Genomic DNA, 18,320 nt, shown 5'->3' with positions numbered 1-18,320 from the left:
TGCTTTATATGTACAAGGAAGAAATTTTAGCCTTGCTTTTATTTATTCAATAGATAGAAGAAAAACTTTATCAGTAATGTTGAAATATAATTCCTGCTCTTCTTATGCTAGTGAAAGTACTCTATTACCTTTTGACCACTTAATCAACTCTTCATTGCCAAGTCCAAGGGGTATATGTAGTCCTTACTTTATTGGAGTTTCCTGATGCATTTGACTTGGTCAACCATCCTGTTTGAAATTTTGTTGACTTTTGTGCTTGTCTCCACTGTTATCATTCTAAACTTTCATTATTCCTCTTCCTTGTTTACTTAGGGGTTCCTTTTTTCTGGGAAAAATACTATTTATCAGTTTTGGATTTCTTCTTCTTGTATTGTAAACACTGTTTCTGGGTGAACAGACTGATTCCCATAATTTCAACTTGCACTAGTATGCTGGCAGTTCCCTCAATTTTTATCTCCAACGAAATGACTTCTTACCTGAGCTACCAGTATGTGTTCACTGCCTCCTATGTGGCTCTACCCGTACCTTATATTTCAAAGCCATATCTCAGTTATTGCCTCTTCAAATTATTCTTGTTTTTATACCTTCGGCCCTAAGTGCTGGTATTAGAATGAATCAGTTTTTCAACCTGAAGTTTGAGAGTCATCTGTGACTCCTCCTTCAACATCATCACCTGTATCTGACTCCTTCCCATAAGCCTTCAAAATATTTCTTGAAACTTTCCTTCCTCATTCTGTGTATTCCCCTTGCCCTGGTTGAGGACTGTCATCAAATCTCTTCTGAACTATTGCAAAACCCTCTTCATTTATTTCTCCATTCCAAATCTTGCCTGGTTAGTCTGCAATTAAGGAAAAATCTTAAAATATTACCCCACACATATACTTGAAAGACATCAACTATATATAACAGGAATTGCGATTATAACATCAAAGCCATCCAGAGACAGAGAAGCATGAATCAGACCATCAAATCTCAGAGGGAAGGTAGTAGGGGCGGGTGGGTAAGGGGAGAGATCAGCCAAAGGACTTGCATGCATGCATATAAACCTAACCAGTGGACACAGACACCAGGGGGTGAGGGCATGAGTGGGGTGGGGGGCAATGGGAGGATAAGGACACATATATAATACCTTAATCAATAAAGAAAAAAGGCATAAGTCCCTATTCTTGCATCTGTGTAAAATTTAGTAATCAAGTAAAATATGCTATTTAAATAAGTCCAAATATTCCCTCAGAATCCTTCTCAAAACAGAAACCTAATCACCAGTTACCATATAAGATTTGGCAAACAAGAGTAAATTCATTTGTTATAGTCATTATGATAAACCCCTTAGGAAAACATAGGATTGTCCATAACCTGACTTTTTGTCAATGTCTCCAGCTTCATTCCCAGCCATTCCCCTGCCTCCTGTTCTCTGTAACACTTCAGGGATCATTTCCTTCTCACATTATGCTATTTCTTGTCTCTGGGTGTTGATTACACTGTTTCCTTTGTCTGGAGGCTTTCTCTTCACACTCCCAAATTTTTGCCAGTTCTAATTCCAGTTCATTCTTATCTGACCTTGTAGAGTCAACTGAGTTCTCACCCTCTTCCCAATTCCAGTCAGATGATGACTCAAATCCATGTTCCTGTAACCCCCTGCACATTTCTCCATCAATATCTATCACTACTCTTACTACAGTCAGCTATTCTTTTCCAAGTATGTGTTTCTCTAACCCACTAGATGAGCTATTTTCAAGCGGTGTGCCACAGCAGGCACTCTGGTTGCCTCAAGAATGTTTAAAACATGCAATACCTCACTATTTAGTCATTGGCACTGACCTCTTTTCCCTTAGATTTTCCAATTTAAAAAGAAAAATGACAACAGCCAACACAATACCTATCCAGTGTGAATGAGTCAAAATTATACCTACGGTTTTTTATCAGCTCGGCAGAAAATATGATATGTATTTCAGGTATGCTGCAGAATTTTAGTAACTATTTTATGTGTGCCATCAGATGAAAACGATTGAAAATCACTGCACTAGCTGGATGATAGGCACCTTGAAACAGAAACATGGTTTTATTATTCTTGGCAATTTGAGGACAAGTTAAACACATAACAAAGTAACCTGTATGTTAAATTTATTAATTTTAAAAGTATTTCTGCGTGTAGGAAAACATAGGTACATGTAGGAGAGGTTTTTAATCTTTCTTTAAAGCAAAAGTCACAAACTCTTGATATGTACTCTCTAACCCAATGCAGTTTACCTTGGTTTATGTCCTTAATTGACAGTGTCGCTTTGCTATAGGAATTTGAATTTTAGACATCTGTGTAAAGCACAAAGCACTAAATATGTTTGGTGAAAAAAATTTTTTTTTAAATAATGAGTGCAGAGAAAAACTTATTTTTGGAAATTGCTCCTAAATATCTAAATTCTTTTTCTTTTGTCATGAATTATTATTATGCATCATACATAAAAGATATATATATATATATATATATATAATATTTATTTGTCCTTGCTCATGTTTAAAAGAAGACACATTGACTTGATTATTTGTGCAATATAAATACTATTTATTCACCCCAGAGACGTGCTTTGCTTTTATGTGGTTATGGAATATCTAATAAAAGTGTTTCAAGATATTTTATTACCTAATTTATCCTGCTTTTCTGGTTTCTTAGTCATAAACTGAAGACATAACTTTGCAGATGGAAACGTAGATACATGAGCTCTGTATGGCATCAAGAAACATTCTATTAAAGTCCATTCTTATATATCAATATATTTATTAGAGCTTTCAGTTAAAAAAATTTAAGTTTCCTTGAACTTTTAGTTGTCTAGTTTTTTTAAAAACTAAACAGAAATGATTATATGGTTATGCAGGTATTTTCACATTGTCTAAATCTCAATTCTTGATCAAGGTGTGTGTGCGTGCGTGATTGTGTTTGCGTGCATTGTTTGAGAAAAAATGTGAGAGAGAGGACAGAGGAAAAAGGGCTCATTTTCACAATACAGACGCTGTGTAACTTGATCCAATAATACATGAGCTTTTGAGAAGGAACTTAGGTGAACTGGATCTCATATTTTACATGGAATGTTTTTGAGAATCATGAGACAACAATTTGAAATATTTCTACTTGACTCACTGAAACAGTAAATAGCACAGAGTTTTCTCTTTGGTGCCTGATTGCAATTTGGTGACTCCTAGAATTGGAATGTATTGAAATAGAATTGTTTTTCTTAAAATGTGAAACAGTATGTGCACCAGATCCATAGAGATGAATGAAAGGCTCTCCGGGTAAAATACAAAAAATTGTGGGGAGGAAATCTCTGTGTGAAAAATAGAAATGATACCCTGTTATCCTTGTTTCATGTTAGCTGGACAAACTAACACCATTTAAAGGAAAAGCTGACCAAGGCGATGATTGGTTCCTGGCCTTAGTAAGCCTGCACCTTCATGTGTGAGAGTACAGATGGGAATCCTTTCCTCCAAATTAAGGTGCAGCTCAACTCATTCATCCCCTAGTGTTTCCTGGGCAAAGAAAGCGTGTCAGGAATGATAAGCAAATAGAATTGACCCTGCCGTCATGGAGTTTACAGTCTGATGGACAAGAGAGACAGATTATCCAATACTCGCACACCAGAGTAAATATTGGCGGTCGCAACTGCCAAAGAGAAGGAACGGAGAGGAATGAGCGTGGTAGTCGGGGACGGTCTGTCTGAGAAAGTGAAACATTAGCTGAAGTTTAGAGAATGGGTAGACACTAACCAGGTACAAAGAAAGGGAAGAGAGCTGTGCAGTGTCTTTGTTATAGAGACCCAATCTTAGGAAAGGTAAAAACCACACACAGAAAGCACACATGCAGACTTCAGACAGTTATTGGTGTCTGGGTGGGTGAAGGGGAAATGGATTGGGTTGGGTGGAACTTTGGATAATAAAGAATGAGAATGCAGCCCTAGCTGGTTTGGCTCAGTGGATAGAGCATCGGCCTGCGGACCGAAGTGTCCCAGGTTCAATTCCAGTCAAGGGCACATACCTTTGTTGCAGGCTCCTTCCTAGCCTGGGCCCTGGTCAGGGCTCCTGCAGGAGGCAACCAATAGATGTGTTTGTCTCACATCAATGATTCTCTCTGTCTTTCTCTCTCTCTTCCACTCTCCCTAAAAAAAATTAATGGAACTGATCATTTAACCATTCTGCCTTCACTTTCCTGAATAAAACCTTCTTCAGAACTTTTGTGTCAGTAAGTAGAGATCATTCTATGAAGAATTTTAAGATATGGCAGAAACATATATTATTACAGTTACAGTCATGCACCTTATAATGATGGGGATGTATTCTGAGAAATGTGTCATTAGGCAAGTTTGTTGTACAAACATTGTAGAGTGTACTTCCACAATCCTAGGTGACGTAGTCTACAACTATAATTTTATGTTCTATACGTTTATGGGCATAGCAGCAGGCTTGTTTGTACTAGCAGCACATCAGACACATGAGTGTAGTGTTGTACTCTGACATACCTACAGCTACAATAGAAGTTTTTCAGCTCCATTATAACCTTATGAAGCCACTATGGTAAACATGGTCTATCCTTGCTGCAATGTTGTTGTGCAGCGCATGACTCTATTATACTAGATATTAAGCATTGAAAGAATGGACATGATGATGGACTAAACCTTCTATTTTAGTCTTCAGAGGGTCAGTAAGGCGGGGCTTCAGGAACTGGGCTTTGGAGTGACAGGGACCCAGACCAAATCTCTGGCTTTGTCCCTTATAGTCTATGTGATGTTAGAAAGTTACTCAATCTTCTTAAATGTCAGTTTCCTTATCTATAAAATGGAAATAATCATTATGAGTTTTAATTAATATGTATAAGTGTCCTAGGACAGTGGTCGGCAAACTGCGGCTCACGAGCCACATGCGGCTTTTTGGCCCCTTGAGTGTGGCTCTTCCTAAGCCTTAGGAGTACCCTAATTAAGTTGATAACAATGTACCTACCTATATAGTTTAAGTTTAAAAAATTTGGCTCTCAAAAGAAATTTCAATCGTTGTACTGTTGATATTTGGCTCTGTTGACTAATGAGTTTGCCGACCACTGTCCTAGGATGATGTCCAAAGCTAACTGTTCTTCCTTTCAGATATTTGCTTGCAGTACTTTTGTAGTCGATTATGCGTTACAAAAATTCGCAAAGTGTGTGTTGTTATCCCATTTTACAGAAAGATCACATGGTGACATGAAGGGGAATCTCAGTCTCAAACTTCTACATTAGCAGAACCAAGGTGATAGCTAATCGCCTCCGGATACAGTGTGACTGTTTCTTTTCCTTCCTGATTCATCTAACCTTCCCCCCCTTAGCTGACAACGTAACGCTGACTCATGTCCCTTTTGCCCTGCTTTATTTCTCTTGGTAAGACTTCCCACCATATGTCATATTACATTTTCACTTATAGTTTCTTACTTTTGGAAATATACTGGGCCTCTACTTCCAAAGCCATCCCAATGGGCATGCTCCAACTGTCACTTGGATAAAAAGGATCACTTGACATGAATTTCTACACTAGATCTTTTGGCCGAAAACCAGTCATATCATATTCAATAGAGGCTTTGTGAGCGAAAAGGCCTTATCAAATTCTTTGGATATGAAGCTACTGTTGGAACTATAGTAGTCCCCTGTTATCTACAAGGGATAAGTTCCAAGACCCTCAGTGGATGCCTGGAATGCAGATGTACTGTGAAAACTTAGTCAACTTCTTCAACTCTGCTGGAAATTGTGGCAGCAGCTTCATCAGCAGACTCAACTTCTCCATAATTTTAAGTTTTTCAGTCTAAAATCTATTCTTAAATTTGTGTAACCATCTCTTACTGGCAGCGAATGTCTTGGTGTCACTCATTTCAGCAGATCCCTTGCTGGTTTCTTCATAGAGACTCACTGCTCTCTGGTGCAACATGTTGAGGTCAATGGGAACTCATTTTCTGTTCAGGTCTGCCACCCCCACATTTAGTACCTTTTCCATCTTAAATAAGCACTTACCACACATTGTGGCGATAGCTTTTGCAGTTTGAGGTGCAACAGTGAAACTAGCACAAATTTCATATCCCTTCTTTATAATTTCATGGATAGAAGATACATTCTTACTATAGATCTTAGCAACCTCAGCTTATTATTTTTCCTTTCTTTATTAAGTCAAGAACTTTTATATTTTTTTACTTAAAGAAGGTACGTTAGGTCTTCTCCTTGGCACATTCTAATTTCCAGCATCACTACTCTTGCACTTTGGGGCCCTTGTTAATTAAAAGAAGAGTTACTTGAACACAAGCACTATATGCCATGATAGTCGATCTGATAACCAAGACAGCTACTGAGTGACTAATGGGTGGACAGTGTATACGGTGTGGAAACGCTGGACAAAGGGGATGATTCATGTTGTGAGTGGGATGGAGAGGAAGGGTCTGAGATTTCATCACACAACTCACAACGGCATGCAATTTAAATGTTATGAATTATCTATTTCTGTACTTTATCATTTAATATTTTTGGATCATAGTTGACTGCAGAAAGTGAAAGCAGGAATAAATGGGGTGGGGGGGTGGATTACTGTATTCTCAAGTCATAATATTCTGAGGTCAGGAATAGGAAGCTTTGGAAAGGTCAGGAGTGGCCTTATATTAACCCATACCATCCTATGGTTGTTAGTTAAGAAGTGAAGATGGTTAGCCTATATAATAAAAGGCTAATATGCAAATTGACCAAACAGTGAAACAACCAGAACAACCGAACAACCAAACAACCAGTCACTATGACATGCGCTGACCACCAGGGGGTGTGTGTGAAACATTCTGGGCATTGGCCTTAGCGGGATGGTGGAGCAGGTGAGCAGGGGTGCCAGACCAAGGCAGGGCACTGATCGCTGTCATCGGGGTGAGCCTCTGATGGTTAATGAAAATTCTTTGCTCCCATGTGCCGCGGTGCCGCCTCACACTCACACCTGCTGTCAGCGCCAGCCCCCCTCACACCCATTGCCGGTGCTGGAGCCACTCAAACCCGCAGCCGCCGCTAGAGCCGCCGCTTGCACCTGCTGCCAGTACCCGGCGCCAGTCCCGATTACCCGGCGCCAGTCCCGATCACTCGGCTGCAGGCCCGATTGCCCCTGAGGGCTTCTCCACCTCCCCCTGCTCCTGAGGAGTGATCAGGGCAGCAGCTGCTGCTCACACCCACTGACAGCCCTGGCCCTGCTTACACCTGCTGCTGGCGCCAGCCCTTATTGCTCTGCACTGTCAGCAGGTGCGAGCGGGGCTGGCACTATTAGCACATGGGAGGGGCGGGAACTGGGCTACTGGCAGACAGGGGACTGGGGGCCGTGACAGGAGGGGCTGGCGGGGGGGATGAGGAGGATGGGCCAAGACCCACTTCTGTGCCTACGGCAGCCTCGCAGCCCACAGTTCCTTTTAAGGTGCACAAATTTGTGCAATGGGCCTCTAGAAAACTATAAAAACTTCGGGCCTTAAACACATTTTTTAAAAGAATCTGTGTGTCATTAACTAAACCACAACTTCCTATCATACTTATTAAAGAAACCAAGACCAAGAGACTATCAATAGCCCTTACTCTGCACTATGGTTCAAAGTATGGAATTGGGTTATTCAAATTGCAGAATATAGAAGAGAAAATTGACTGTGACTAAGCCTAGGGAGAAACAATACATTTATTTATTATGAACAAAAGTCTCTACTTTGCTAATAATGTCAGAAAATTTAATAATTTAAATTAAGCTTTATTTTTAATTTTGTGTTTATTCCTTGTGTTGATCAAATAGAAGAATATAGGTTTTCAAGTACAAATATACTACTAGTAGACATTATTGACTTGAATCCTAAAGAGGAACTGGAAGTAAACCTCACAGCTAAAAATGTGAAGGTTTTAATGGCCATTATTTCTAAATTGCAATACTAAGATTAGTGGAAAATCAAAAGAAAATGTATACTGTGATAATAAAATTAGGCTTTACTCATAAATATTGTTATACATCTTATTCACTCATATATCTGTAAAATAAGAGGACTTATCTAGACAATCAAAAAGTGTTTAACCCAGCTGGCTTACATATAATACTATACTTTTAAATTCTATTTTAGTAAATACATGAAGTGTAATGCTTTATTTGTGCATTATGAAAAGCATGCTTATTTTTGTGTTAGAGTTGTATCGTGTAGACATCATAAAGTTAGCTGTTCTTGTGTAGAAATGCTAAGGTCTAATTTTCCTTCTATTCAAATGTGTTAAGCAATTTGCTTTCTTTGTAGAATATACATTTGTTGTGACCTCTTATTTTGATCAAAGAATTAAAGCCTTTAGGAATGAAAGCTTGGATATATGTTTATAATATTTTAAATTCCCTGGAATGTTCAACATCATTTTATTTTTGTGAAAGAGGAAACATTTTAAGTGTTTCGGTAGCATCCTAATGAGCAATAATAGTCACCTCCTTGAAGGAGAAGGAGAGCGTAGAACAAGGAGAGTTTCTAATTCATTTTGTATTAAATATAGTAACTTGACATTTGCTTCTTTGTCCTTCTCCACTGTCTACAAAGTCTTGCCTTCCACATTATGGTAATCTTCCCTTCCATTGGCAGTCAGCTGTACCATGTATCACTCTGACTTGTAGATGTGTTTATAACTCTGATTTTGGAGATATATAAAATGCCAAAACTCTAATAAAGGATATTTGAGAATAAAGTGCTCAATGGATTAGAAGTATGTATTTAAGCATTTAACCATATTTGCTTGTTTACAACATAATTGTGTCCACCCAAAATGGTGTGGATGTGTGTGTGTGATTATATTTCTGTCTTCAAATAAGACTGCTGAACTATAATCATATGGCTTTTTTTAGAAAAATGTAGATATACTTTACAGGTAACTGAAATTTTAACAATTATATTTCTTTGTAATTAATTCTGTAACTTCATTTCTCCTTTTTAATATATTTTTATTGATTTCAGAGAGGAAGGGAGAGGGAGAGAGAGATAGAAAGATCAATGATGAGAGAGAATCATTGATAGGTTGCCTCCTGCATGCCCCCCACCGGGGATCGAGCCTTCAATCCAGGCATGTGCCGTTAACTGGAATCGAACCCGGGACCCTTTAGTCCTCAGGCCGATGCTCTATCCACTGGGCCAAACCAGCTAGGGCATGTCTTCATTTCTCTTAAGTAGAATTGGGTTAAGTATGTTGCCTAAACTTTGGCACACAGAAAAGTGTCTCAGCATTCTTTCTTCATGATTTAAGCCGAGTTGAAAACTTGGAGTAATAAAATCCAACAAATACATTTTATTACTAAATAATGCTTTATCTTCTTAAAGATACTAGCTACTTTAGCTAGACACACTCCAAACTCACATTATTTAAATTTCACACTTTGGAAACCTTTTTTATTTTTTTTATATATGATATAAGTTAAATTTATAAAACTCGTTCTTTGATATTCTGCAAAGGAAACATGAATTATTCTTTGACTTTGTCCAGGGCGGGGAGCGGCACCTCATTAATACTGTTAGCTTCTAGTGTGACCACACAAGCTGTTTCTGAGATTACAGCAGAAGAAAACATTCCACAGCTATTGTATTGCTGCTTGCTCTGTTCCCAGTCTCTTAAAATTCTAGGCCTTGATAGTACAGAGTTAGGTTCCTTGCTTACATAACGTTGATTCTGTTATTTCACTTTCTGAAAACAAGAGGTTACTGTTCACTGCCAAACAAACTGGGCCAGGGGTTACTCTCTATCTTTTGAAAGCATTTACAAGAAATCGCTTACTAAACCATTTTTGTTTGGACAAAAAATTACATTTCATTCGTTAAGGATCGCAAATGACCATATTTTCTTGTTTTTTTAAAGAAGTCTAAGCAGAGCGCAAAATAGTACAGATCCATTTAGAAAGTTGGGGGCAGGGGCATTTGTTAAGGAACAATGGTAGATTCTCTTTGAAGGCTGTCCAGGAAACAGATTTGATGTGAAGTACTATTGGACGGCTTCCCTCAGATCCAGCTAGTAGTGTTACTGACTGGTTTGTCAGCTCTTTTCCTTTATTTTACTTTTCTGCTTTCTGTCATTGATTTGTAAGCAGTTTAAGATTAGAATCCTGTCATCTAATTCGTTGGTATCTCCCTCCACCAAGAAAAGGAGTTTTGAATGAAGTAGATGCAATAAATGTTGATGGCATAGGTTATTTATTCAGGCAGGAGTATGAACCTTCATTAAGTAGATGCAACTAATCAAAAGAAGAAAATACAATCCAGTCCCTTTCTTTCTTTTCAATCCTGGAAGTTACAAAGATTTAAGTAATTTAATGCTGTGGCATGAGTATGAGGCTGGGAGATGGAAATTCTACCCTTAGCTCCAGGAGCTAGCTATGCGACCTTGCTTTGCTTTGAAAAGTCAAATCTCAGAGGAAAGGCAGAGGAGGATAGGAGGGGGAGGCAAGAGATCAACCAAAGGACTTGCAGGCATCATATAAGCATGAGCTGGGGGGTGGGAGTGGCCAGGGAGAGGTCAAGGAGAGAAAAGGGAGACATATGTAATACTTTAAAGAACTTAAATTAAAAAAAAAGAAAAGTAAGGGTATTGGACCCATTGATTTTTAATTTACCCTCTAGTTCTAAGACTAATTCTGTTCTAATGAAGGGCTCTAGAATTTTCTTACAGTCATTGCCTATGCCAGGTAATATTTCTCTTAAATCTCTATAACTTAGGACAAGATCCACTGGCAACATAGACTGAAATCTTAGTACCTATACATTTTAATTCCACACAAAGGTGTCATTAAATCTAGAAGTTTGGTTTCATAATTATTGTTGCTTATTAAGGTTTTGCTTCATTTTTACAACATAATATGATTTTACTTTTTATTTCCACCGTTACCAGCTGTCAATAGTAAGATTACCAAATTGGCTAATAGTTATAAACAATAGCCTTAATTTCTATACCCATGCAGCAAAAAAGCTCAATCCATATATGATGCTCATGTGCCCTATGTCACCTTCAGTGTGTTGTCAGAATCATGCAGATTTCTGGGTGAAATAGACAGTAAATTGCCACAATAAACAGACCCCTCCCTCCACCCCCGCAACAGATTGCTAACACTCACTGTTGATTATAATGTGAAAACAATGTCATCTAGTTTCTATTTCTTTTGCAGGGTATCCTTGAAGATTAATTAGAAAATGTCCATGTGCCTATAAAGGTAGGAAAAAAATCTTTCCTGATTATAAACTATGTTGTGTTTGTTTTATCCAAGTTTCAATAATTTACTCCTCTTGTTAGATGTAGATAGAATTGATGTTGTTTATTTTGAACAACTGAAAAGTGTACTAGATCTACTCACTTGCTAAACTTGAAATCATCCAACACATAGTGTTGAATCTTCTGTCTGAATTTTTCTCCATACTATTACATATTATATATTACTAGGGGCCCGGTGCACGAAATTCGTGCACTGGGTGTGTGTGTGTGGGGGGAGTGTCCCTCAGCCCAGCCTGCCCCCTCTCACATACTGGGAGCCCTCAGGCGTTGACCCCCATCACCCTCCAATCACAGGATCGGCCTCTTGCCCAGGCCTGACACCTCTGGCCTAGGCGTCCGGCCCGGGCAGCGGGGACCTGCAGTGGCAGCGGGGGGGTGGGGGTGGGGGCGCGATTGCACGGGCTCCGCCCCTGCCCCTGCAGGATGCCTCTGGCTGAGGCGTCCGGCCCGGGCAACGGGGACCCACAGCTGCAGCGGCCCTGCGATCGTGGGCTTCACTTTAGGCCCAGGCAAGGGGCCCCTAGCTCCTGGGACTGCCAGCTTTGACCGTGCCCAGCTCCCATCGCTGGCTCCACCCCTACTTCCTGCTATCACTGGCCAGGGCGGAAAAGGCACCTGCTTCTCCGATCATGGCTGGGGGGCAGGGCAAAGGCGGCCCCAGGGCCGCCTTTGCCCTGCCCCCCAGCTCTTAGCTCCCCCCTGGGTTTCCGATCACTGTCAGTGGCAGGGGGCTTCTTCCTGCTTTCCCTTTCGCCTCCCTGCATTGTGCCTACATACGCAAATTAACCGCCATCTTGTTGGAAGTTAACTGCCAATCTTAGTTGGCAGTTAACTGCCAATCTTAGTTGGCAGTTAATTTGCATATAGCCCTGATTAGCCAATGAAAAGGGTAGCTCGTACGCCAATTACCATTTTTCTCTTTTATTAGTGTTGACTAGAGGCCCAGTGCAATAAATTTATGCACGTAAGAAGCGGGGGGGGCTCAGCCTGGCCTGTGCCCCCTCGCAGTCTGGGAGCCCTCAGGGGATGTCTGACTGACTCCCTCAGCTCTGTTGCAGATGCGGGAGAGGCTCCCGCCACCACTGTTGTGCTCACCAGCCGTGAGCCTGGTTTCTGGCTGAGCAGCACTCCCCCTGTGGGAGCACACTGACCACCAGGGGGCAGCTCTTGTGTTGAGTGGGATTGGGCTGAAACTAGCTCTCTGACATCCTCCCAGGAGTCCGGGATTGCAAGAGGGTGCAGACCAGGCCAAGGGACCCCACTGGTACATGGTCGGGGCCAGGGAAGGACTCGGGAGGTTGGCCAGCTGGGGAGGGACTGTGGGAGGGCTCCAGGGTGAGTCGGGCCTGTCTTGCTCAGTCCAGATTGGCTGGACCCCAGCAGCAAGCTAACCTACCAGTCAGAATGTCTGCCCCCTGGTGGTCAGTGCACATCATAGCAAGTGGTTGAGCAATCTTCGCATATCATTAGCATATTACACTTTGATTGGTTGAATTGACCACTGGACGACCAGACACTAAGCATATTAGGCTTTTATTATATAGGAAGGTAGTTTATGTTTTACTGTCGCATAATTTATTCTTGCTTTTACATTTCTGTATTACCATTTCCATAATTTTAGGGTAGTTCGACATTAGTGTATGTGATTTCCATATATCAGAAAGGCAATTTTATAATACATACATTCACATATATTAATATAAGTAATATATTGTTACAAACTGAGATTCTCTAGTCCACCATAATTTTACTTTTTTGTTTTCTATTGTAAACCCGTAATTTCTTAAGGGACAGGCAAAGTAACCATAAGTATAATTAGCCATCAGTGATTTAATAATATAAATGTTAACTTGGAAGAATTTACTTTTAATAAAAGTGTCAGAAAAATGTGTCTGTTCTCTTGGCTACAACTTATGTGCAAATAAATTTAGAATTTCTAGTCTAGTAAATACTTTCTCTGATAATAGCTTAATTGTAGCTATTTCAGACCAAATTGTTTAATTATGGTGAATCACATGCAAATTGTTCAGATGTAGGTCAGCTTCCCACTCCTACATTCTAGCACCTCTTTGCTAATTCAGGACCAATTGCTCATTGCCTAAAAAAGGCAAAAGAGTCGATTAAAGACAAGACAAAAACCAGATCTACAATGCCATAAAAACCAACAGTGGGCCAGGAGTCAGCATGTTCTCATAAAAATGTCAGGGCAGGTTGCATTTATTTAGGCCTTTGTTGATGATCTCTTATGTTTGCTGTGTGTTTGTACACAATGGTGTGCTCATTGCTCGTGAGTTTGTGGCTGGCAAAGCATGGTGCTTCTGAGATGAAAATTCCCTCATATGCAAAATAATATCATTCTTGTTCACTTACTGAACATCCAGTAAAACAAGAAATGTTAATGGAATTGTGACTCTTCAAATCCAATATGGAAAGAGCATATTATTTTTCGTGATCTGGTTGAGTGACAAAAGAGTAGGTCTCACTAGTGAGAGAGAATACCTTGCATGTAGCTCTGGGTGAGGCCAGCTGAGCCATACTGCAGCAGTAGGAGCTAAGGAAAGCCTTTGTTTTCCTGTTACATTATAGCTCTAATCTATAGTTGCCTTTGGTGATGGAGCATTATACCCCTTTCGGCTGAATGGCTGAAGTTTCATGATACTATTTCATCTTTATATGTTGTCTACTATAATTTCAAAGACAAAAATTTATTTCTGGTTATGAAAACATTGAAAAGTGATAAAGCAGATTGATGAATTTGTTGCATTTTCTGCCTTTTATTTTTTGGTGATTATTTCTGCTGTTTTTGATATATTGACAGAAAAATGTGAGCCTTGCTGGTTAATTATTTTGATACTAAACCTAATAAAATTAGAATTCTGCCTTAATATAGACATAGTTTGTTTTTTTAAATTATAATTCTTCACTGGAATTTGATGGTTCAATAAAATTGAATTTATATTTTCATATAATTTGATTTTTAACATTTTCATAAAATTGATTTTGAATTAAGTTATTCATTCTTGAAGAAATATGGTAGAATTGTTCAATTAAGTTACTGAATTAAAAAGTGGCAGCAATTTTTCTAATTCTTAGAATGGGGGAAATAGATGGTGACTACTTTGTACTTCTTTCAATATAAATATTTTTGTTGTTTGAATTATTTAAAATATAAAATAGAGATTTATATTAAATAGAAAGTAACATCTTTCTCAAAGTTAGCTACTATTAAAATTATGGTATTTATTCTTCCAAATTCTTTCTAAATATACACAAACATCAGTATCAATATATGCACACAATGCTTCCATACCATATGCATGATTCTGTGTTTTTAACATTTTAATTATGAACTTCCTTCTAAGTCAATGTGTATTATCTATTTCATCTTTTTTAATGGATGCATATTAGGCAACTTTTTTGATGTTGCATGATTTATTTAATAGGCTCTCTAAACAGTTTTTTAAAATAGAACTCTAAAATAGAATGAAAGATGGCCTTCCTTAATTACACTTTTGGCAGGCATACAAAAGAATAATTTCCATTTGAACAATAAATCAGGAAATTAAGGAGTGAAGATAAAGTGTTACAGTAAAGAGGCACAAAAATATTTTTAGGTAAGTGCCCATAAATGGTCAGGGGAAACAAAGGCTAATGATATAGATCATGCCACTATGTTGGATCCATATAAAATTAAATTCTAATTTTCTCAAGGTTCACTCAAAATGACACCTCCTTCCATAAACATTCAGAGATTCTTCTCTTCCTTCTCATTCTCACCAATTGTCTCACATCTCCATAACACTAGGGGAAAAGTAGATATCATTTTATGTCACATACAAAAATTCATCTGGCATGTATCTTTTTGTCCCAAATGGACTCTTAAGCCCTAGAGGGTGATGAGTGTGGGTTATTCATCTTTGAGTCTAGCAGATGCTGAATAAATCGTCATTCAGTTCAGTTGGGTTGAAGTGTGAGAAAGGGGAGAGATCAGGTGGAAATGTTTCGTCTTACCGGAATTTTATAAGGTGTCACTATTTGCCCCTGCATTTTAAATTACAGAGTGAATGCTAATAAATTCTCGTGGTGGATGAGATACATACAAAAAAACAGTTTTGATATAATCATGTTCAAAATCATACTTACAAGTCTAGTATCTCAGAAAAATATTTATAATTTATGAAAAAAAATATTTGGATGGTGCTGAACTTATTTATATACTAGAGGCCCAGTGCACGAATTCGTGCACAAGTGTTGTCCCTCACCCTTGCCTGTGAGATCAGCCAAAACCAACTCTCCGACATCCCCTGAGGCGTCCCAGATTGCAAGAGGGTGCAGGCCGGGCCAAGGGACCCCACTGGTGCACGATCAGGGTCAGGGAGGGACAAGGGAGGTTGGCCAGCCAAGAAAGGACCATGGGAGGGCTCCAGGGCATGTCCAGCCCATCTTGCTCAGTCCTGATCAGCCAGACCCCAGCAGCAAGCTATCCTACCAGTTGGAGCATCTGCCCCCTTGTGGTCAGTGCACGTCATAGTGACTGGTCAACTGGTTGACTGCTCCGTGGTGGTCAGTGCATGTCACATAGCGAGTGGTTGAGCGGCCTTAGCATATCATTAGCATATTATACTTTGGTTGAATGGACAGCCGGATGACCAGGCACTAGCCTATTAGGTTTTTATTATATAAGATTACCTTGCATGGATCTAAAAGCACTTAGTTTAAAAGCATTATATGCATGTAAGAATTATTATTATTAATTATTATTATTATTATTATTATTATTTTAAATGCTATTTTTATTGATTTCAGAGAGGAAGGGAGAGAGAGATGGAAACATCAATGATGAGAGAGAATCATTGCTTGGCTGCCTCCTGCTCACCCCCTACTGGGGACCAAGCCCACAGCCTGGGCATGTGCCCTTTACTGGAATCAAACCTGGGACCCTTCAGTCCATTCTATCCACTGAGCCAAACCAGCTAGGGCAAGACATTATTAATATTAATTATTATCAGTATTATTATTATTATTATTATTATTATTATTATATTTAAGACAGTAATAAAGTCGGCTCTGTGGATTAAAATATAGATGGTTATTTACAAAATAGAGATAATACATAAAAGAAACAATTCTTTAGATGAATTCTGTTACAAGAAAGAGAGCATTGTTTTCAGTGCTTCATAAAATGCTAGTTGTTACTCATACCATTAAATGAATCTTGGACATTGTCTCAACCAGCAAAAGTAGTTATTATAGTTTGAATTATGCTTGAGGGCCTCTATAATTCCATGTGAGTCTGAATTCAATGGTGATGTAAATTTAAAATAGCTGAACAGATGTACCAAGTTCACTTTCCTTTACAGAATTAGGAATTAGTTGATATAAAAGTTTCTTTTGAAACTGAATGTAATACTTAGTGCATCATAGGTTTTTTTTTCGTCCCCCCCCCCCCCCCCTTCTGTTTTGCAGAAGCCACTTTCCCCAGCTCTGGTTTTACATATTTTTTTCCTGGTCAAGTAGGTAAAGAGAAAAGGATCTTGGTCAGTCTATTCTAAGAAAAACACTAAGCTTGTTGACAACCTTTACTTGATGAGAATGTGAAACTTAGCATTTGAAATGCATACTTTGTCCTCAAAGAAGTCGGTGTCTTGTTCTCAAAGAAACCAATGTCTTCCCACTATTTGGCCAGGGTTGCAAATGTAAATACCTTCAGGACCCATGGATACAATAAAAGTGAGTGTAGTAGGGAGTGGTGTAGACTGATTAACATATAAGGGTAACTTCTACTCATTCCAGTCGAATTTTTTAGCAAATGGTATCTTCCAGTAACCATAACTTCTAAAGTTACAAGGAATTAAATATTGGGATTTTTATGTGAAATCTCATGGTTTCTAATATTGCCTCAAATATTTTAAATTGAAAAAAAAAGAAAGCCATGTAAAGCACCCAAGACAGGCCTTAGGTATGCAATGTGCAACCCTTGCATAAATACTGTGTATATACTGGTTCAATCAATGAGTGAATCATGGACCTCTATGGAAAACAGGGAAATTATAGAGCACTCTAACCTTTGCTCCCTCAAAAAATCATATAAACCTTTAAGGAAGACCATAATCATAACAACAAGTATGGAGACCAACCAGATAAACCTTTTCAACTATCTCTGGAGGCCACAAAAGGGAAAGCAAGAGTAGACTAAGTATGGTAAGAAAGTGTTGTTAAAATGTATTATGATAGAGAAAAGAATGATGGCAAAGAAATATAATGTTAGACACATTTTATCTGATCCCCAGCTGACCTTATGCTACTAATTCATGATCTGCAAATCTTTTGTCTTTTATTAATCTTAAGAGAGAGTGGTGAATGAAGATAGTGGACGAAAGGAAAGTCGAACGCATGGGAAAAAATAAAAATCAAACATGCAAATTTTGATACATAATCATTAATCAATAAACATGGATCCAATAACCCTTGATTTGTTTTCCATTCTGACCTGTTTAAGATGCTTCCTCTTTGAGTTCTTTCCTGCTTTCCTTGTGCACAGACTCACCCTTCCCTCCTATTTCAATTCATTGTTATGCGACCACACACATCACTGTACTTAATCGTATTCAATTACAGTTGCTCACATATCCCATTTCCCAAGAATTAAAATCTTAAGACCAGAAACAGCATCTTTACAATTTTTTGAAAAAAAAATCATAAAAATTTGCAAGTATAGCACAGAGAATCATTTGAAAGCAAATTCAACCTCATACCTCATTACCCTCAACTACTTTTACATGTTTCCATAGAAACAAGGGCATTTTTCCACATAACCAAAAAATAAAACCATCAACGCTGTGTGCTAAGGTCTGGATTGTGTCCCACCCGCCAAACTCATATGCCAAGGCCCTAACCTTCAATGTAATGGTATTTGAAGAAGGGGCCTTTGAGAGCTAAGCAGGTTTAGATGATGTCATAATGGGCCCTTAGAAGAAGAGGCACCAGAGGGTTTTCTCTCTCTCTCTCCCTCTCTCTCTCCCTCTCCCTCTCCCTCTC

At 38.9% G+C, this 18,320-nt stretch overlaps 1 long non-coding RNA gene across 2 annotated transcripts in view; it reads left to right on the top strand.

Annotated features, from left to right (window-relative positions):
• Positions 1 to 18,320, top strand: part of LOC132230021 (uncharacterized) — a 146,785-nt gene that overhangs the window by 39,160 nt on the left and 89,305 nt on the right. For both annotated transcript variants that reach the window (XR_009451789.1, XR_009451788.1), the window contains exon 2: positions 11,179 to 11,223. This is a non-coding gene — a long non-coding RNA (uncharacterized LOC132230021). The remainder of the gene's footprint in view (positions 1 to 11,178; positions 11,224 to 18,320) is intronic.

This window comes from Myotis daubentonii, chromosome 3 (genome assembly GCF_963259705.1).
Source record: "Myotis daubentonii chromosome 3, mMyoDau2.1, whole genome shotgun sequence".
NCBI lineage: Eukaryota > Metazoa > Chordata > Mammalia > Chiroptera > Vespertilionidae > Myotis > Myotis daubentonii.
The sequence above is the reverse complement of the archived record's forward strand: the minus strand, read 5'-3'. Positions and strand labels throughout refer to the sequence as shown.